Source organism: Castor canadensis, chromosome 17 (assembly GCF_047511655.1).
Source record: "Castor canadensis chromosome 17, mCasCan1.hap1v2, whole genome shotgun sequence".
NCBI lineage: Eukaryota > Metazoa > Chordata > Mammalia > Rodentia > Castoridae > Castor > Castor canadensis.
In genome coordinates this window covers 33,737,764-33,757,698 of record NC_133402.1, presented here as the reverse complement: position 1 = coordinate 33,757,698, position 19,935 = coordinate 33,737,764, and positions in this window count along the sequence as shown.

Below are 19,935 nucleotides of genomic sequence, written 5' to 3'. Positions count from 1 at the left end.
CTAGGCTCTCTTCCTGTTAACAGTCCTGTCTCTCTTAGAAGGCCTACAGGGCATCTTCCATTCTCTGGAATGGGGCAATTTGGAAAAAACCTGGAGTCCTCATCCCTGAAAATCTTGAGAGGTAGGTAGTATTCCATGAAACAACTAACTCAATTCACAATGCTGAAGAAAGTGTTTGACCCTCTTCCTTCTAACATTCATGGATTTCTTACAAGAGCTACAGTGTTTCTCCTTTCACTTCACAGAGTTAATTTTGCACAAAGGTGATCTTCTTAGCACATGAAAACTGACAAGAAGGCAGTATTCCTTTAAAAAGCTAAGTCAATTCACAATGCTAAACAAGTTGCCAAGCCCTGTTGCTTCTAACATTCATGACTCTCTTACAAGAGCTACCAGGAATTTTCCATTCGCTTGTACGGGATATTTTGCAAAGTTGTGTTCCTGACCCATGAAAACGCTGAGAGGTACTCAGTATTCCTTTACACAGCTAACTCAGTTCACAATGCTGAACAAGGTGGTAGACCCTTTTCTTTCTAACATTAATGATTCTCTCTCAAATTCAACAGTGCTTCCTCCAATCCCTTTTAGGGGGTTTTATTGCACAAAGATGGTATTCCTCATCCATGAACACACTGAGTTGTAGGCATTATTCCTTGAAAGAAGTATATCAATTGTCCTTGGGAAACAAGGTGCTTGACCCTCCTGTTTCTAACATTCCTACTTCTCTTCCAAGAGTTGGAGGGTTGGTTCCCTTGACTTGAAAGAGGTAATTTTGCACAAACTTGAGGATCCTCACCCATAAAAACACTGAGAGTTAGGCAGTATTCCCTTCAACAGGTAACTCAATTCACAATGCTTAAGAAGGTGCTAGACCCTCTTGCTTCTAACATTAATCATTGTCTTACAAGAGCTACAGTATGCCTCCTTTCACTTGAATGGCCTGTTTTACAGAACATTGAAGTTTCTCCCCGTGAAAACACTGACAGTTACGCAGTGTTCCCTTAAACAGGTAACTCAATTCACCACGCTTCACAAGGTGCTTGACCCTCTTGCTTGTAACACTTATGGTTCTCTTACAGGAGAAACAGTGCTTCTTCCTTACATTGCAACAGGCCTATTTTGCACAAAGCTACTATTCTTCACACTGTAAAAGCCTGAGAGACAGGTAGTATTCCTTTGTAAAGCTCACTCAATTCTCACTTTTGAACAACGTTCCAGACCCTCTTGCTCCTAGAATGAATGGTTTTCATACATCCTAAACTGTTCTTCTTCCATTCAGTTGAATGCAGCTATTTGGCCAAACGGTGATGTTCCTCACCCATGAAAAAAGTCAGGGGTAGTCAGTATTCCTTTCAAAAGGTAACTCATTTCTCATAGGGAGACAAGTTGCAAAATATTCCTGCCTCTCACACACTGCATCAGGCCCTGAGCTACTAGTGTGTGTCCATTTCGCCTGAAGAGCGTATTTTTCAAGGAGTGAATGGTTCTCCATTTTCAAAGGCTTTCATTTGGCAAGCATTCCTTTCAAATGCTAATTCAACTCTCACAGGGAAACAATGTGCTTGCAACTCCTGCTGCAAACCTTGACATCTGCTTGCAAGAGACACAGTGCCTGTTCCATTCAGTGGAAAGGTCTATTGGCACAAAGATGGAAATGCTCACACTGTCAAACCCTGACAGATAGGCAGTGTCCCTTTTGAAGGCTAAATCAATTGAAGCTGCTAAACAAAGTGCTAGAGCACCTTTCCTGTAAGCTTTGTGGTTCTCCTACCAGACACCCAGTAATCCTTCCCTTCATTGAAACAGGCAATTTTGCAGCAAAAGGAAGTTCCTCACACTTTCAAACCCTGAGTGGCAGGTGGTCTTCCTTTAAAAACTTCACTCTACTCACACTGTTACACAAGTTGCTAGACCCTCTTGCTTCTACCCTCAAACATTTTCTTAGAAGAGATTCAGAGATTCTTCCATTCTCTTCAAAGGGTGATGTTGCACAAAGGTGATACTCCTCATCCCTGGAAACACTAAGTGGTAGGCAGTATTCCTTGAAACAAGTTACTCAAGTCTCATCCGAAGACAATCTGCTTCACCCTCCTGCTTCTAACATTCAGCCTTTTCTTACACCATAAGCACCGCTGGATCCAGTCACTTCAAAGAGGTGATTTTGCACAAAGTTGAAGGTACTCACACATAAAAACACTGAGAGGTATCAGTATGTCCTTAGACAGCTAACTCAGTTGAGAATCCTCAGAGTGCTAGGCTCTCTTCCTGTTAACAGTCCTGTCTCTCTTAGAAGGCCTACAGGGCATCTTCCATTCTCTGGAATGGGGCAATTTGGAAAAAACCTGGAGTCCTCATCCCTGAAAATCTGGAGAGGTAGGTAGTATTCCATGAAACAACTAACTCAATTCACAATGCTGAAGAAAGTGTTTGACCCTCTTCCTTCTAACATTCATGGATTTCTTACAAGAGCTACAGTGTTTCTCCATTCACTTCACAGAGTTAATTTTGCACAAAGGTGATCTTCTTAGCACATGAAAACTGACAAGCAGGCAGTATTCCTTTAAAAAGCTAAGTCAATTCACAATGCTAAACAAGTTGCCAAGCCCTGTTGCTTCTAACATTCATGACTACCAGGAATTTTCCATTCGCTTGTATGGGATATTTTGCAAAGTTGTGTTCCTGACCCATGAAAACGCTGAGAGGTACTCAGTATTCCTTTACACAGCTAACTCTGTTCACAATGCTGAACAAGGTAGTAGACCCTTTTCTTTCTAACATTAATGATTGTCTCTCAAATTCGACAGTGCTTCTTCCAATCCCTTTTAGGGGGTTATATTGCACAAAGGTGGTATTCCTCACCCATGAACACACTGAGTTGTAGGCATTATTCCTTGAAAGAAGTATATCAATTCTCCTTGGGAAACAAGGTGCTTGACCCTCCTGTTTCTAACATTCCTACTTCTCTTCCAAGAGTTGGAGGGTTGGTTCCCTTGACTTGAAAGAGGTAATTTTGCACAAACTTGAAGATCCTCACCCATAAAAACACTGAGAGTTAGGTAGTATTCCCTTCAACAGGTAACTCAATTCACAATGCTTAAGAGGGTGCTAGACCCTCTTGCTTCTAACATTACTCATTGTCTTACAAGAGCTACAGTATGCCTCCTTTCACTTGAGAGGCCTATTTTGCAGAACATTGAAGTTTCTCCCCGTGAAAACACTGACAGTTACGCAGTGTTCCATTAAACAGGTAACTCAATTCACCATGCTTCACAAGTTGCTTGACCCTCTTGCTTGTAACACTTATGGTTCTCTTACATGAGAAACAGTGCTTCTTCCTCACATTGCAACATGCCTATTTTGCACAAAGCTACTATTCTTCACACTGTAAAATCCTGAGAGACAGGTAGTATTCCTTTGTAAAGCTCACTCAATTCTCACTTTTGAACAACGTTCCAGACCCCCTTGCTCCTAGAATGAATGGTTTTCATACATCCTAAACTGTTCTTCTTCCATTCAGTTGAATGCAGCTATTTGGCCCAACGGTGATGTTCCTCACCCATGAAAAAACTCAGGGGTAGTCAGTATTCCTTTCAAAAGGTAACTCATTTCTCATAGGGAGACAAGTTGCAAAATATTCCTGCCTCTCACACACTGCATCAGGCCCTGAGGTACAAGTGTGTGTCCATTTCACCGGAAGCGGGTATTTTTCAAGGAGTGAATGATTCTCCATTGTCAAAGGCTTTCATTTGGCCAGCATTCCTTTCACATGCTAATTCAACTCTCACAGGGAAACAATGTGCTTGCAACTCCTGCTGCAAACCTTGACATCTGCTTGCAAGAGACACAGTGCCTGTTCCATTCAGTGGAAAGGTCTATTGGCACAAAGACGGAAATGCTCACACTGTCAAACCCTGACAGATAGGCAGTGTTCCTTTTGAAGGCCAAATCAATTGAAGCTGCTAAACAAAGTGCTAGAGCACCTTTCCTGTAAGCTTTGTGGTTCTCCTACCAGACACCCAGTAATCCTTCCCTTCATTGAAACAGGCAATTTTGCAGCAAAAGGAAGTTCCTCACACTTTCAAACCCTGAGTGGCAGGGGGTCTTCCTTTAAAAATTTCACTCTACTCACACTGTTATACAAGTTGCTAGACCCTCTTGCTTCTACCCTCAAACATTTTCTTAGAAGAGATTCAGAGATTCTTCCATTCTCTTCAAAGGGTGATGTTGCACAAAGGTGATACTCCTCATCCCTGGAAACACTAAGTGGTAGGCAGTATTCCTTGAAACAAGTTACTCAAGTCTCATCCGAAGACAATCTGCTTCACCCTCCTGCTTGTAACATTCAGCCTTTTCTTACAACATAAGCACCGCTGGATCCAGTCACTTCAAAGAGGTGATTTTGCACAAAGTTGAAGGTACTCACACATAAAAACACTGAGAGGTATCAGTATGTCCTTAGACAGCTAACTCAGTTGAGAATCCTCAGAGTGCTAGGCTCTCTTCCTGTTAACAGTCCTGTCTCTCTTAGAAGGCCTACAGGGCATCTTCCATTCTCTGGAATGGGGCAATTTGGAAAAAACCTGGAGTCCTCATCCCTGAAAATTTTGAGAGGTAGGTAGTATTCCATGAAACAACTAACTCAATTCACGATGCTGAAGGAAGTGTTTGACCCTCTTCCTTCTAACATTCATGGATTTCTTAAAAGAGCTACAGTGTTTCTCCTTTCACTTCACAGAGTAAATTTTGCACAAAGGTGATCTTCTTAGCACATGAAAACTGAAAAGCAGAGAGTATTCATTTAAAAAGCTAAGTCAATTCACAATGCTAAACAAGTTGCCAAGCCCTGTTGCTTCTAACATTCATGACTCTCTTACAAGAGCTACCAGGAATTTTCCATTCGCTTGTATGGGATATTTTGCAAAGTTGTGTTCCTGACCCATGAAAACGCTGAGAGGTACTCAGTATTCCTTTACACAGCTAACTCAGTTCACAATGCTGAACAAGGTGGTAGACCCTTTTCTTTCTAACATTAATGATTCTCTCTCAAATTCAACAGTGCTTCTTCCAATCCCTTTTAGCGGGTTATATTGCACAAAGGTGGTATTCCTCACCCATGAACACACTGAGTTGTAGGAATTATTCCTTGAAAGAAGTATATCAATTCTCCTTGGGAAACAAGGTGCTTGACCCTCCGGTTTCTAACATTCCTACTTCTCTTCCAAGAGTTGGAGGGTTGGTTCCCTTGACTTGAAAGAGGTAACTTTGCACAAACTTGAGGATCCTCACCCATAAAAACACTGAGAGTTAGGCAGTATTCCCTTCAACAGGTAACTCAATTCACAATGCTTAAGAGGGTGCTAGACCCTCTTGCTTCTAACATTAATCATTGTCTTACAAGAGCTACAGTATGCCTCCTTTCACTTGAGAGGCCTATTTTGCAGAACATTGAAGTTTCTCCCCGTGAAAACACTGACAGTTACGCAGTGTTCCCTTAAACAGGTAACTCAATTCACCATGCTTCACAAGGTGCTTGACCCTCTTGCTTGTAACACTTATGGTTCTCTTACAGGAGAAACAGTGCTTCTTCCTTACATTGCAACAGGCCTATTTTGCACAAAGCTACTGTTCTTCACACTGTAAAAGCCTGAGAGACAGGTAGTATTCCTTTGTAAAGCTCACTCTATTCTCACTTTTGAACAACGTTCCAGACCCTCTTGCTCCTAGAATGAATGGTTTTCATACATCCTAAACTGTTCTTCTTCCATTCAGTTGAATGCAGCTATTTGGCCAAACGGTGGTGTTCCTCACCCATGAAAAAAGTCAGGGGTAGTCAGTATTCCTTTCAAAAGGTAACTCATTTCTCATAGGGAGACAAGTTGCAAAATATTCCTGCCTCTCACACACTGCATCAGGCCCTGAGCTACTAGTGTGTGTCCATTTCGCCTGAAGAGTGTATTTTTCAAGGAGTGAATGGTTCTCCATTTTCAAAGGCTTTCATTTGGCAAGCATTCCTTTCAAATGCTAATTCAACTCTCACAGGGAAACAATGTGCTTGCAACTCCTGCTGCAAACCTTGACATCTGCTTGCAAGAGACACAGTGCCTGTTCCATTCAGTGGAAAGGTCTATTGGCACAAAGATGGAAATGCTCACACTGTCAAACCCTGACAGATAGGCAGTGTCCCTTTTGAAGGCTAAATCAATTGAAGCTGCTAAACAAAGTGCTAGAGCACCTTTCCTGTAAGCTTTGTGGTTCTCCTACCAGACACCCAGTAATCCTTCCCTTCATTGAAACAGGCAATTTTGCAGCAAAAGGAAGTTCCTCACACTTTCAAACCCTGAGTGGCAGGTGGTCTTCCTTTAAAAACTTCACTCTACTCACGCTGTTACACAAGTTGCTAGACCCTCTTGCTTCTACCCTCAAACATTTTCTTAGAAGAGATTCAGAGATTCTTCCATTCTCTTCAAAGGGTGATGTTGCACAAAGGTGATACTCTTCATCCCTGGAAACACTAAGTGGTAGGCAGTATTCCTTGAAACAAGTTACTCAAGTCTCATCCGAAGACAATCTGCTTCACCCTCCTGCTTCTAACATTCAGCCTTTTCTTACACCATAAGCACCGCTGGATCCAGTCACTTCAAAGAGGTGATTTTGCACAAAGTTGAAGGTACTCACACATAAAAACACTGAGAGGTATCAGTATGTCCTTAGACAGCTAACTCAGTTGAGAATCCTCAGAGTGCTAGGCTCTCTTCCTGTTAACAGTCCTGTCTCTCTTAGAAGGCCTACAGGGCATCTTCCATTCTCTGGAATGGGACAATTTGGAAAAAACCTGGAGTCCTCATCCCTGAAAATCTGGAGAGGTAGGTAGTATTCCATGAAACAACTAACTCAATTCACAATGCTGAAGAAAGTGTTTGACCCTCTTCCTTCTAACATTCATGGATTTCTTACAAGAGCTACAGTGTTTCTCCATTCACTTCACAGAGTTAATTTTGCACAAAGGTGATCTTCTTAGCACATTAAAACTGACAAGCAGGCAGTATTCCTTTAAACAGCTAAGTCAATTCACAATGCTAAACAAGTTGCCAAGCCCTGTTGCTTCTAACATTCATGACTCTCTTACAAGAGCTACCAGGAATTTTCCATTCGCTTGTATGGGATATTTTGCAAAGTTGTGTTCCTGACCCATGAAAACGCTGAGAGGTACTCAGTATTCCTTTACACAGCTAACTCAGTTCACAATGCTGAACAAGGTGGTAGACCCTTTTCTTTCTAACATTAATGATTCTCTCTCAAATTCAACAGTGCTTCTTCCAATCCCTTTTAGGGGTTATATTGCACAAAGGTGGTATTCCTCACCCATGAACACACTGAGTTGTAGGCCTTATTCCTTGAAAGAAGTATATCAATTCTCCTTGGGAAACAAGGTGCTTGACCCTCCTGTTTCTAACATTCCTACTGCTCTTCCAAGAGTTGGAGGGTTGGTTCCCTTGACTTGAAAGAGGTAATTTTGCACAAACTTGAGGATCCTCACCCATAAAAACACTGAGAGTTAGGCAGTATTCCCTTCAACAGGTAACTCAATTCACAATGCTTAAGAGGGTGCTAGACCCTCTTGCTTCTAACATTAATCATTGTCTTACAAGAGCTACAGTATGCCTCCTTTCACTTGAATGGCCTATTTTACAGAACATTGAAGTTTCTCCCCGTGAAAACACTGACAGTTACGCAGTGTTCCCTTAAACAGGTAACTCAATTCACCATGCTTCACAAGTTGCTTGACCCTCTTGCTTGTAACACTTATGGTTCTCTTACAGGAGAAACAGTGCTTCTTCCTTACATTGCAACATGCCTATTTTGCACAAAGCTACTATTCTTCACACTGTAAAAGCCTGAGAGACAGGTAGTATTCCTTTGTAAAGCTCACTCAATTCTCACTTTTGAACAACATTCCAGACCCTCTTGCTCCTAGAATGAATGGTTTTCATACATCCTAAACTGTTCTTCCATTCAGTTGAATGCAGCTATTTGGCCAAACGGTGATGTTCCTCACCCTTGAAAAAACTCAGAGGTAGTCAGTATTCCTTTCAACAGGTAACTTATTTCTCATAGGAAGACAAGTTGCGAAATATTCCTGTCTCTCACACACTGCATCAGGCCCTGAGCTACTAGTGTGTGTCCCTTTCGCCTGAAGCGCGTATTTTTCAAGGAGTGAATGGTTCTCCATTTTCAAAGGCTTTCATTTGGCAAGCATTCCTTTCAAATGCTAATTCAACTCTCACAGGGAAACAATGTGCTTGCAACTCCTGCTGCAAACCTTGACATCTGCTTGCAAGAGACACAGTGCCTGTTCCATTCAGTGGAAAGGTCTATTGGCACAAAGACGGAAATGCTCACACTGTCAAACCCTGACAGATAGGCAGTGTCCCTTTTGAAGGCTAAATCAATTGAAGCTGCTAAACAAAGTGCTAGAGCACCTTTCCTGTAAGCTTTGTGGTTCTCCTACCAGACACCCAGTAATCCTTCCCTTCATTGAAACAGGCAATTTTGCAGCAAAAGGAAGTTCCTCACACTTTCAAACCCTGAGTGGCAGGTGGTCTTCCTTTAAAAACTTCACTCTACTCACACTGTTACACAAGTTGCTAGACCCTCTTGCTTCTACCCTCAAACATTTTCTTAGAAGAGATTCAGAGATTCTTCCATTCTCTTCAAAGGGTGATGTTGCACAAAGGTGATACTCCTCATCCCTGGAAACACTAAGTGGTAGGCAGTATTCCTTGAAAAAGTTACTCAAGTCTCATCCGAAGACAATCTGCTTCACCCTCCTGCTTGTAACATTCAGCCTTTTCTTACACCATAAGCACCGCTGGATCCAGTCACTTCAAAGAGGTGATTTTGCACAAAGTTGAAGGTACTCACACATAAAAACACTGAGAGGTATCAGTATGTCCTTAGACAGCTAACTCAGTTGAGAATCCTCAGAGTGCTAGGCTCTCTTCCTGTTAACAGTCCTGTCTCTCTTAGAAGGCCTACAGGGCATCTTCCATTCTCTGGAATGGGGCAATTTGGAAAAAACCTGGAGTCCTCATCCCTGAAAATCTTGAGAGGTAGGTAGTATTCCATGAAACAACTAACTCAATTCACAATGCTGAAGAAAGTGTTTGACCCTCTTCCTTCTAACATTCATGGATTTCTTAAAAGAGCTACAGTGTTTCTCCATTCACTTCACAGAGTTAATTTTGCACAAAGGTGATCTTCTTAGCACATGAAAACTGACAAGCAGGCAGTATTCCTTTAAAAAGCTAAGTCAATTCACAATGCTAAACAAGTTGCCAAGCCCTGTTGCTTCTAACATTCATGACTCTCTTACAAGAGCTACCAGGAATTTTCCATTCGCTTGTATGGGATATTTTGCAAAGTTGTGTTCCTGACCCATGAAAACGCTGAGAGGTACTCAGTATTCCTTTACACAGCTAACTCAGTTCACAATGCTGAACAAGGTGGTAGACCCTTTTCTTTCTAACATTAATGATTCTCTCTCAAATTCAACAGTGCTTCTTCCAATCCCTTTTAGGGGTTATATTGCACAAAGGTGGTATTCCTCACCCATGAACACACTGAGTTGAAGGCCTTATTCCTTGAAAGAAGTATATCAATTCTCCTTGGGAAACAAGGTGCTTGACCCTCCTGTTTCTAACATTCCTACTTCTCTTCCAAGAGTTGGAGGGTTGGTTCCCTTGACTTGAAAGAGGTAATTTTGCACAAACTTGAGGATCCTCACCCATAAAAACACTGAGAGTTAGGCAGTATTCCCTTCAACAGGTAACTCAATTCACAATGCTTAAGAGGGTGCTAGACCCTCTTGCTTCTAACATTAATCATTGTCTTACAAGAGCTACAGTATGCCTCCTTTCACTTGAGAGGCCTATTTTGCAGAACATTGAAGTTTCTCTCCGTGAAAACACTGACAGTTACGCAGTGTTCCCTTAAACAGGTAACTCAATTCACCACGCTTCACAAGGTGCTTGACCCTCTTGCTTGTAACACTTATGGTTCTCTTACAGGAGAAACAGTGCTTCTTCCTTACATTGCAACAGGCCTATTTTGCACAAAGCTACTATTCTTCACACTGTAAAAGCCTGAGAGACAGGTAGTATTCCTTTGTAAAGCTCACTCAATTCTCACTTTTGAACAACGTTCCAGACCCTCTTGCTCCTAGAATGAATGGTTTTCATACATCCTAAACTGTTCTTCTTCCATTCAGTTGAATGCAGCTATTTGGCCAAACGGTGATGTTCCTCACCCATGAAAAAAGTCAGGGGTAGTCAGTATTCCTTTCAAAAGGTAACTCATTTCTCATAGGGAGACAAGTTGCAAAATATTCCTGCCTCTCACACACTGCATCAGGCCCTGAGCTACTAGTGTGTGTCCATTTCGCCTGAAGAGCGTATTTTTCAAGGAGTGAATGGTTCTCCATTTTCAAAGGTTTTCATTTGGCAAGCATTCCTTTCAAATGCTAATTCAACTCTCACAGGGAAACAATGTGCTTGCAACTCCTGCTGCAAACCTTGACATCTGCTTGCAAGAGACACAGTGCCTGTTCCATTCAGTGGAAAGGTCTATTGGCACAAAGATGGAAATGCTCACACTGTCAAACCCTGACAGATAGGCAGTGTCCCTTTTGAAGGCTAAATCAATTGAAGCTGCTAAACAAAGTGCTAGAGCACCTTTCCTGTAAGCTTTGTGGTTCTCCTACCAGACACCCAGTAATCCTTCCCTTCATTGAAACAGGCAATTTTGTAGCAAAAGGAAGTTCCTCACACTTTCAAACCCTGAGTGGCAGGTGGTCTTCCTTTAAAAACTTCACTCTACTCACACTGTTACACAAGTTGCTAGACCCTCTTGCTTCTACCCTCAAACATTTTCTTAGAAGAGATTCAGAGATTCTTCCATTCTCTTCAAAGGGTGATGTTGCACAAAGGTGATACTCCTCATCCCTGGAAACACTAAGTGGTAGGCAGTATTCCTTGAAACAAGTTACTCAAGTCTCATCCGAAGACAATCTGCTTCACCCTCCTGCTTCTAACATTCAGCCTTTTCTTACACCATAAGCACCGCTGGATCCAGTCACTTCAAAGAGGTGATTTTGCACAAAGTTGAAGGTACTCACACATAAAAACACTGAGAGGTATCAGTATGTCCTTAGACAGCTAACTCAGTTGAGAATCCTCAGAGTGCTAGGCTCTCTTCCTGTTAACAGTCCTGTCTCTCTTAGAAGGCCTACAGGGCATCTTCCATTCTCTGGAATGGGGCAATTTGGAAAAAACCTGGAGTCCTCATCCCTGAAAATCTGGAGAGGTAGGTAGTATTCCATGAAACAACTAACTCAATTCACAATGCTGAAGAAAGTGTTTGACCCTCTTCCTTCTAACATTCATGGATTTCTTACAAGAGCTACAGTGTTTCTCCATTCACTTCACAGAGTTAATTTTGCACAAAGGTGATCTTCTTAGCACATGAAAACTGACAAGCAGGCAGTATTCCTTTAAACAGCTAAGTCAATTCACAATGCTAAACAAGTTGCCAAGCCCTGTTGCTTCTAACATTCATGACTCTCTTACAAGAGCTACCAGGAATTTTCCATTCGCTTGTATGGGATATTTTGCAAAGTTGTGTTCCTGACCCATGAAAACGCTGAGAGGTACTCAGTATTCCTTTACACAGCTAACTCAGTTCACAATGCTGAACAAGGTGGTAGACCCTTTTCTTTCTAACATTAATGATTCTCTCTCAAATTCAACAGTGCTTCTTCCAATCCCTTTTAGGGGTTATATTGCACAAAGGTGGTATTCCTCACCCATGAACACACTGAGTTGTAGGCCTTATTCCTTGAAAGAAGTATATCAATTCTCCTTGGGAAACAAGGTGCTTGACCCTCCTGTTTCTAACATTCCTACTTCTCTTCCAAGAGTTGGAGGGTTGGTTCCCTTGACTTGAAAGAGGTAATTTTGCACAAACTTGAGGATCCTCACCCATAAAAACACTGAGAGTTAGGCAGTATTCCCTTCAACAGGTAACTCAATTCACAATGCTTAAGAGGGTGCTAGACCCTCTTGCTTCTAACATTAATCATTGTCTTACAAGAGCTACAGTATGCCTCCTTTCACTTGAGAGGCCTATTTTGCAGAACATTGAAGTTTCTCCCCGTGAAAACACTGACAGTTACGCAGTGTTCCCTTAAACAGGTAACTCAATTCACCATGCTTCACAAGGTGCTTGACCCTCTTGCTTGTAACACTTATGGTTCTCTTACAGGAGAAACAGTGCTTCTTCCTTACATTGCAACAGGCCTATTTTGCACAAAGCTACTGTTCTTCACACTGTAAAAGCCTGAGAGACAGGTAGTATTCCTTTGTAAAGCTCACTCAATTCTCACTTTTGAACAACGTTCCAGACCCTCTTGCTCCTAGAATGAATGGTTTTCATACATCCTATACTGTTCTTCTTCCATTCAGTTGAATGCAGCTATTTGGCCAAACGGTGGTGTTCCTCACCCATGAAAAAAGTCAGGGGTAGTCAGTATTCCTTTCAAAAGGTAACTCATTTCTCATAGGGAGACAAGTTGCAAAATATTCCTGCCTCTCACACACTGCATCAGGCCCTGAGCTACTAGTGTGTGTCCATTTCGCCTGAAGAGTGTATTTTTCAAGGAGTGAATGGTTCTCCATTTTCAAAGGCTTTCATTTGGCAAGCATTCCTTTCAAATGCTAATTCAACTCTCACAGGGAAACAATGTGCTTGCAACTCCTGCTGCAAACCTTGACATCTGCTTGCAAGAGACACAGTGCCTGTTCCATTCAGTGGAAAGGTCTATTGGCACAAAGATGGAAATGCTCACACTGTCAAACCCTGACAGATAGGCAGTGTCCCTTTTGAAGGCTAAATCAATTGAAGCTGCTAAACAAAGTGCTAGAGCACCTTTCCTGTAAGCTTTGTGGTTCTCCTAACAGACACCCAGTAATCCTTACCTTCATTGAAACAGGCAATTTTGCAGCAAAAGGAAGTTCCTCACACTTTCAAACCCTGAGTGGCAGGTGGTCTTCCTTTAAAAACTTCACTCTACTCACGCTGTTACACAAGTTGCTAGACCCTCTTGCTTCTACCCTCAAACATTTTCTTAGAAGAGATTCAGAGATTCTTCCATTCTCTTCAAAGGGTGATGTTGCACAAAGGTGATACTCCTCATCCCTGGAAACACTAAGTGGTAGGCAGTATTCCTTGAAACAAGTTACTCAAGTCTCATCCGAAGACAATCTGCTTCACCCTCCTGCTTCTAACATTCAGCCTTTTCTTACACCATAAGCACCGCTGGATCCAGTCACTTCAAAGAGGTGATTTTGCACAAAGTTGAAGGTACTCACACATAAAAACACTGAGAGGTATCAGTATGTCCTTAGACAGCTAACTCAGTTGAGAATCCTCAGAGTGCTAGGCTCTCTTCCTGTTAACAGTCCTGTCTCTCTTAGAAGGCCTACAGGGCATCTTCCATTCTCTGGAATGGGGCAATTTGGAAAAAACCTGGAGTCCTCATCCCTGAAAATCTGCAGAGGTAGGTAGTATTCCATGAAACAACTAACTCAATTCACAATGCTGAAGAAAGTGTTTGACCCTCTTCCTTCTAACATTCATGGATTTCTTACAAGAGCTACAGTGTTTCTCCATTCACTTCACAGAGTTAATTTTGCACAAAGGTGATCTTCTTAGCACATGAAAACTGACAAGCAGGCAGTATTCCTTTAAACAGCTAAGTCAATTCACAATGCTAAACAAGTTGCCAAGCCCTGTTGCTTCTAACATTCATGACTCTCTTACAAGAGCTACCAGGAATTTTCCATTCGCTTGTATGGGATATTTTGCAAAGTTGTGTTCCTGACCCATGAAAACGCTGAGAGGTACTCAGTATTCCTTTACACAGCTAACTCAGTTCACAATGCTGAACAAGGTGGTAGACCCTTTTCTTTCTAACATTAATGATTCTCTCTCAAATTCAACAGTGCTTCTTCCAATCCCTTTTAGGGGTTATATTGCACAAAGGTGGTATTCCTCACCCATGAACACACTGAGTTGTAGGCCTTATTCCTTGAAAGAAGTACATCAATTCTCCTTGGGAAACAAGGTGCTTGACCCTCCTGTTTCTAACATTCCTACTTCTCTTCCAAGAGTTGGAGGGTTGGTTCCCTTGACTTGAAAGAGGTAATTTTGCACAAACTTGAGGATCCTCACCCATAAAAACACTGAGAGTTAGGCAGTATTCCCTTCAACAGGTAACTCAATTCACAATGCTTAAGAGGGTGCTAGACCCTCTTGCTTCTAACATTAATCATTGTCTTACAAGAGCTACAGTATGCCTCCTTTCACTTGAGAGGCCTATTTTGTAGAACATTGAAGTTTCTCCCCGTGAAAACACTGACAGTTACGCAGTGTTCCCTTAAACAGGTAACTCAATTCACCATGCTTCACAAGGTGCTTGACCCTCTTGCTTGTAACACTTCTGGTTCTCTTACAGGAGAAACAGTGCTTCTTCCTTACATTGCAACAGGCCTATTTTGCACAAAGCTACTGTTCTTCACACTGTAAAAGCCTGAGAGACAGGTAGTATTCCTTTGTAAAGCTCACTCTATTCTCACTTTTGAACAACGTTCCAGACCCTCTTGCTCCTAGAATGAATGGTTTTCATACATCCTAAACTGTTCTTCTTCCATTCAGTTGAATGCAGCTATTTGGCCAAACGGTGGTGTTCCTCACCCATGAAAAAAGTCAGGGGTAGTCAGTATTCCTTTCAAAAGGTAACTCATTTCTCATAGGGAGACAAGTTGCAAAATATTCCTGCCTCTCACACACTGCATCAGGCCCTGAGCTACTAGTGTGTGTCCATTTCGCCTGAAGAGTGTATTTTTCAAGGAGTGAATGGTTCTCCATTTTCAAAGGCTTTCATTTGGCAAGCATTCCTTTCAAATGCTAATTCAACTCTCACAGGGAAACAATGTGCTTGCAACTCCTGCTGCAAACCTTGACATCTGCTTGCAAGAGACACAGTGCCTGTTCCATTCAGTGGAAAGGTCTATTGGCACAAAGATGGAAATGCTCACACTGTCAAACCCTGACAGATAGGCAGTGTCCCTTTTGAAGGCTAAATCAATTGAAGCTGCTAAACAAAGTGCTAGAGCACCTTTCCTGTAAGCTTTGTGGTTCTCCTACCAGACACCCAGTAATCCTTCCCTTCATTGAAACAGGCAATTTTGCAGCAAAAGGAAGTTCCTCACACTTTCAAACCCTGAGTGGCAGGTGGTCTTCCTTTAAAAACTTCACTCTACTCACGCTGTTACACAAGTTGCTAGACCCTCTTGCTTCTACCCTCAAACATTTTCTTAGAAGAGATTCAGAGATTCTTCCATTCTCTTCAAAGGGTGATGTTGCACAAAGGTGATACTCCTCATCCCTGGAAACACTAAGTGGTAGGCAGTATTCCTTGAAACAAGTTACTCAAGTCTCATCCGAAGACAATCTGCTTCACCCTCCTGCTTCTAACATTCAGCCTTTTCTTACACCATAAGCACCGCTGGATCCAGTCACTTCAAAGAGGTGATTTTGCACAAAGTTGAAGGTACTCACACATAAAAACACTGAGAGGTATCAGTATGTCCTTAGACAGCTAACTCAGTTGAGAATCCTCAGAGTGCTAGGCTCTCTTCCTGTTAACAGTCCTGTCTCTCTTAGAAGGCCTACAGGGCATCTTCCATTCTCTGGAATGGGGCAATTTGGAAAAAACCTGGAGTCCTCATCCCTGAAAATCTGGAGAGGTAGGTAGTATTCCATGAAACAACTAACTCAATTCACAATGCTGAAGAAAGTGTTTGACCCTCTTCCTTCTAACATTCATGGATTTCTTACAAGAGCTACAGTGTTTCTCCATTCACTTCACAGAGTTAATTTTGCACAAAGGTGATCTTCTTAGCACATGAAAACTGACAAGCAGGCAGTATTCCTTTAAACAGCTAAGTCAATTCACAATGCTAAACAAGTTGCCAAGCCCTGTTGCTTCTAACATTCATGACTCTCTTACAAGAGCTACCAGGAATTTTCCATTCGCTTGTATGGGATATTTTGCAAAGTTGTGTTCCTGACCCATGAAAACGCTGAGAGGTACTCAGTATTCCTTTACACAGCTAACTCAGTTCACAATGCTGAACAAGGTGGTAGACCCTTTTCTTTCTAACATTAATGATTCTCTCTCAAATTCAACAGTGCTTCTTCCAATCCCTTTTAGGGGTTATATTGCACAAAGGTGGTATTCCTCACCCATGAACACACTGAGTTGTAGGCCTTATTCCTTGAAAGAAGTATATCATTTCTCCTTGGGAAACAAGGTGCTTGACCCTCCTGTTTCTAACATTCCTACTTCTCTTCCAAGAGTTGGAGGGTTGGTTCCCTTGACTTGAAAGAGGTAATTTTGCACAAACTTGAGGATCCTCACCCATAAAAACACTGAGAGTTAGGCAGTATTCCCTTCAACAGGTAACTCAATTCACAATGCTTAAGAGGGTGCTAGACCCTCTTGCTTCTAACATTAATCATTGTCTTACAAGAGCTACAGTATGCCTCCTTTCACTTGAGAGGCCTATTTTGCAGAACATTGAAGTTTCTCCCCGTGAAAACACTGACAGTTATGCAGTGTTCCCTTAAACAGGTAACTCAATTCACGACGCTTCACAAGGTGCTTGATCCTCTTGCTTGTAACACTTATGGTTCTCTTACAGGAGAAACAGTGCTTCTTCCTTACATTGCAACAGGCCTATTTTGCACAAAGCTACTATTCTTCACACTGTAAAAGCCTGAGAGACAGGTAGTATTCCTTTGTAAAGCTCACTCAATTCTCACTTTTGAACAACGTTCCAGACCCTCTTGCTCCTAGAATGAATGGTTTTCATACATCCTAAACTGTTCTTCTTCCATTCAGTTGAATGGAGCTATTTGGCCAAACGGTGATGTTCCTCACCCATGAAAAAAGTCAGGGGAAGTCAGTATTCCTTTCAAAAGGTAACTCATTTCTCATAGGGAGACAAGTTGCAAAATATTCCTGCCTCTCACACACTGCATCAGGCCCTGAGCTACTAGTGTGTGTCCATTTCGCCTGAAGAGTGTATTTTTCAAGGAGTGAATGGTTCTCCATTTTCAAAGGCTTTCATTTGGCAAGCATTCCTTTCAAATGCTAATTCAACTCTCACAGGGAAACAATGTGCTTGCAACTCCTCCTGCAAAGCTTGACATCTGCTTGCAAGAGACACAGTGCCTGTTCCATTCAGTGGAAAGGTCTATTGGCACAAAGACGGAAATGCTCACACTGTCAAACCCTGACAGATAGGCAGTGTCCCTTTTGAAGGCTAAATCAATTGAAGCTGCTAAACAAAGTGCTAGAGCACCTTTCCTGTAAGCTTTGTGGTTCTCCTACCAGACACCCAGTAATCCTTCCCTTCATTGAAACAGGCAATTTTGCAGCAAAAGGAAGTTCCTCACACTTTCAAACCCTGAGTGGCAGGTGGTCTTCCTTTAAAAACTTCACTCTACTCACGCTGTTACACAAGTTGCTAGACCCTCTTGCTTCTACCCTCAAACATTTTCTTACAAGAGATTCAGAGATTCTTCCATTCTCTTCAAAGGGTGATGTTGCACAAAGGTGATACTCCTCATCCCTGGAAACACTAAGTGGTAGGCAGTATTCCTTGAAACAAGTTACTCAAGTCTCATCCGAAGACAATCTGCTTCACCCTCCTGCTTCTAACATTCAGCCTTTTCTTACACCATAAGCACCGCTGGATCCAGTCACTTCAAAGAGGTGATTTTGCACAAAGTTGAAGGTACTCACACATAAAAACACTGAGAGGTATCAGTATGTCCTTAGACAGCTAACTCAGTTGAGAATCCTCAGAGTGCTAGGCTCTCTTCCTGTTAACAGTCCTGTCTCTCTTAGAAGGCCTACAGGTCATCTTCCATTCTCTGGAATGGGGCAATTTGGAAAAAACCTGGAGTTCTCATCCCTGAAAATCTGGAGAGGTAGGTAGTATTCCATGAAACAACTAACTCAATTCACAATGCTGAAGAAAGTGTTTGACCCTCTTCCTTCTAACATTCATGGATTTCTTACAAGAGCTACAGTGTTTCTCCATTCACTTCATAGAGTTAATTTTGCACAAAGGTGATCTTCTTAGCACATGAAAACTGACAAGCAGGCAGTATTCCTTTAAACAGCTAAGTCAATTCACAATGCTAAACAAGTTGCCAAGCCCTGTTGCTTCTAACATTCATGACTCTCTTACAAGAGCAACCAGGAATTTTCCATTCGCTTGTATGGGATATTTTGCAAAGTTGTGTTCCTGACCCATGAAAACGCTGAGAGGTACTCAGTATTCCTTTACACAGAAGGTACAAAGCTAACTCAGTTCACAATGCTGAACAAGGTGGTAGACCCTTTTCTTTCTAACATTAATGATTCTCTCTCAAGTTCGACAGGGATTCTTCCAATCCCTTTTAGGGGGTTATATTGCACAAAGGTGGTATTCCTCTCCCATGAACACATTGAGTTGTAGGCATTATTCCTTGAAAGAAGTATATCAATTCTCCTTGGGAAACAAGGTGCTTGACCCTCCTGTTTCTAACATTCCTACTTGTCTTCCAAGAGTTGGAGGTTTGGTTCCCTTGACTTGAAAGAGGTAATTTTGCACAAACTTGAGGATCCTCACCCATAAAAACACTGAGAGTTAGGCAGTATTCCCTTCAACAGGTAACTCAATTCACAATGCTTAAAAGGGTGCTAGACCCTCTTGCTTCTAACATTAATCATTGTCTTACAAGAGCTACAGTATGCCTCCTTTCACTTGAGAGGCCTATTTTGCAGAACATTGAAGTTTCTCCCCGTGAAAACACTGACAGTTACGCAGTGTTCCCTTAAACAGGTAACTCAATTCACCATGCTTCACAAGGTGCTTGACCCTCTTGCTTGTAACACTTATGGTTCTCTTACAGGAGAAACAGTGCTTCTTCCTTACATTGCAACAGGCCTATTTTGCACAAAGCTACTGTTCTTCACACTGTAAAAGCCTGAGAGACAGGTAGTATTCCTTTGTAAAGCTCACTCAATTCTCACTTTTGAACAACGTTCCAGACCCTCTTGCTCCTAGAATGAATGGTTTTCATACATCCTAAACTGTTCTTCTTCCATTCAGTTGAATGCAGCTATTTGGCCAAACGGTGATGTTCCTCACCCATGAAAAAAGTCAGGGGTAGTCAGTATTCCTTTCAAAAGGTAACTCATTTCTCATAGGGAGACAAGTTGCAAAATATTCCTGCCTCTCACACACTGCATCAGGCCCTGAGCTACTAGTGTGTGTCCATTTCGCCTGAAGAGTGTATTTTTCAAGGAGTGAATGGTTCTCCATTTTCAAAGGCTTTCATTTGGCAAGCATTCCTTTCAAATGCTAATTCAACTCTCACAGGGAAACAATGTGCTTGCAACTCCTGCTGCAAACCTTGACATCTGCTTGCAAGAGACACAGTGCCTGTTCCATTCAGTGGAAAGGTCTATTGGCACAAAGATGGAAATGCTCACACTGTCAAACCCTGACAGATAGGCAGTGTCCCTTTTGAAGGCTAAATCAATTGAAGCTGCTAAACAAAGTGCTAGAGCACCTTTCCTGTAAGCTTTGTGGTTCTCCTACCAGACACCCAGTAATCCTTCCCTTCATTGAAACAGGCAATTTTGCAGCAAAAGGAAGTTCCTCACACTTTCAAACCCTGAGTGGCAGGTGGTCTTCCTTTAAAAACTTCACTCTACTCACGCTGTTACACAAGTTGCTAGACCCTCTTGCTTCTACCCTC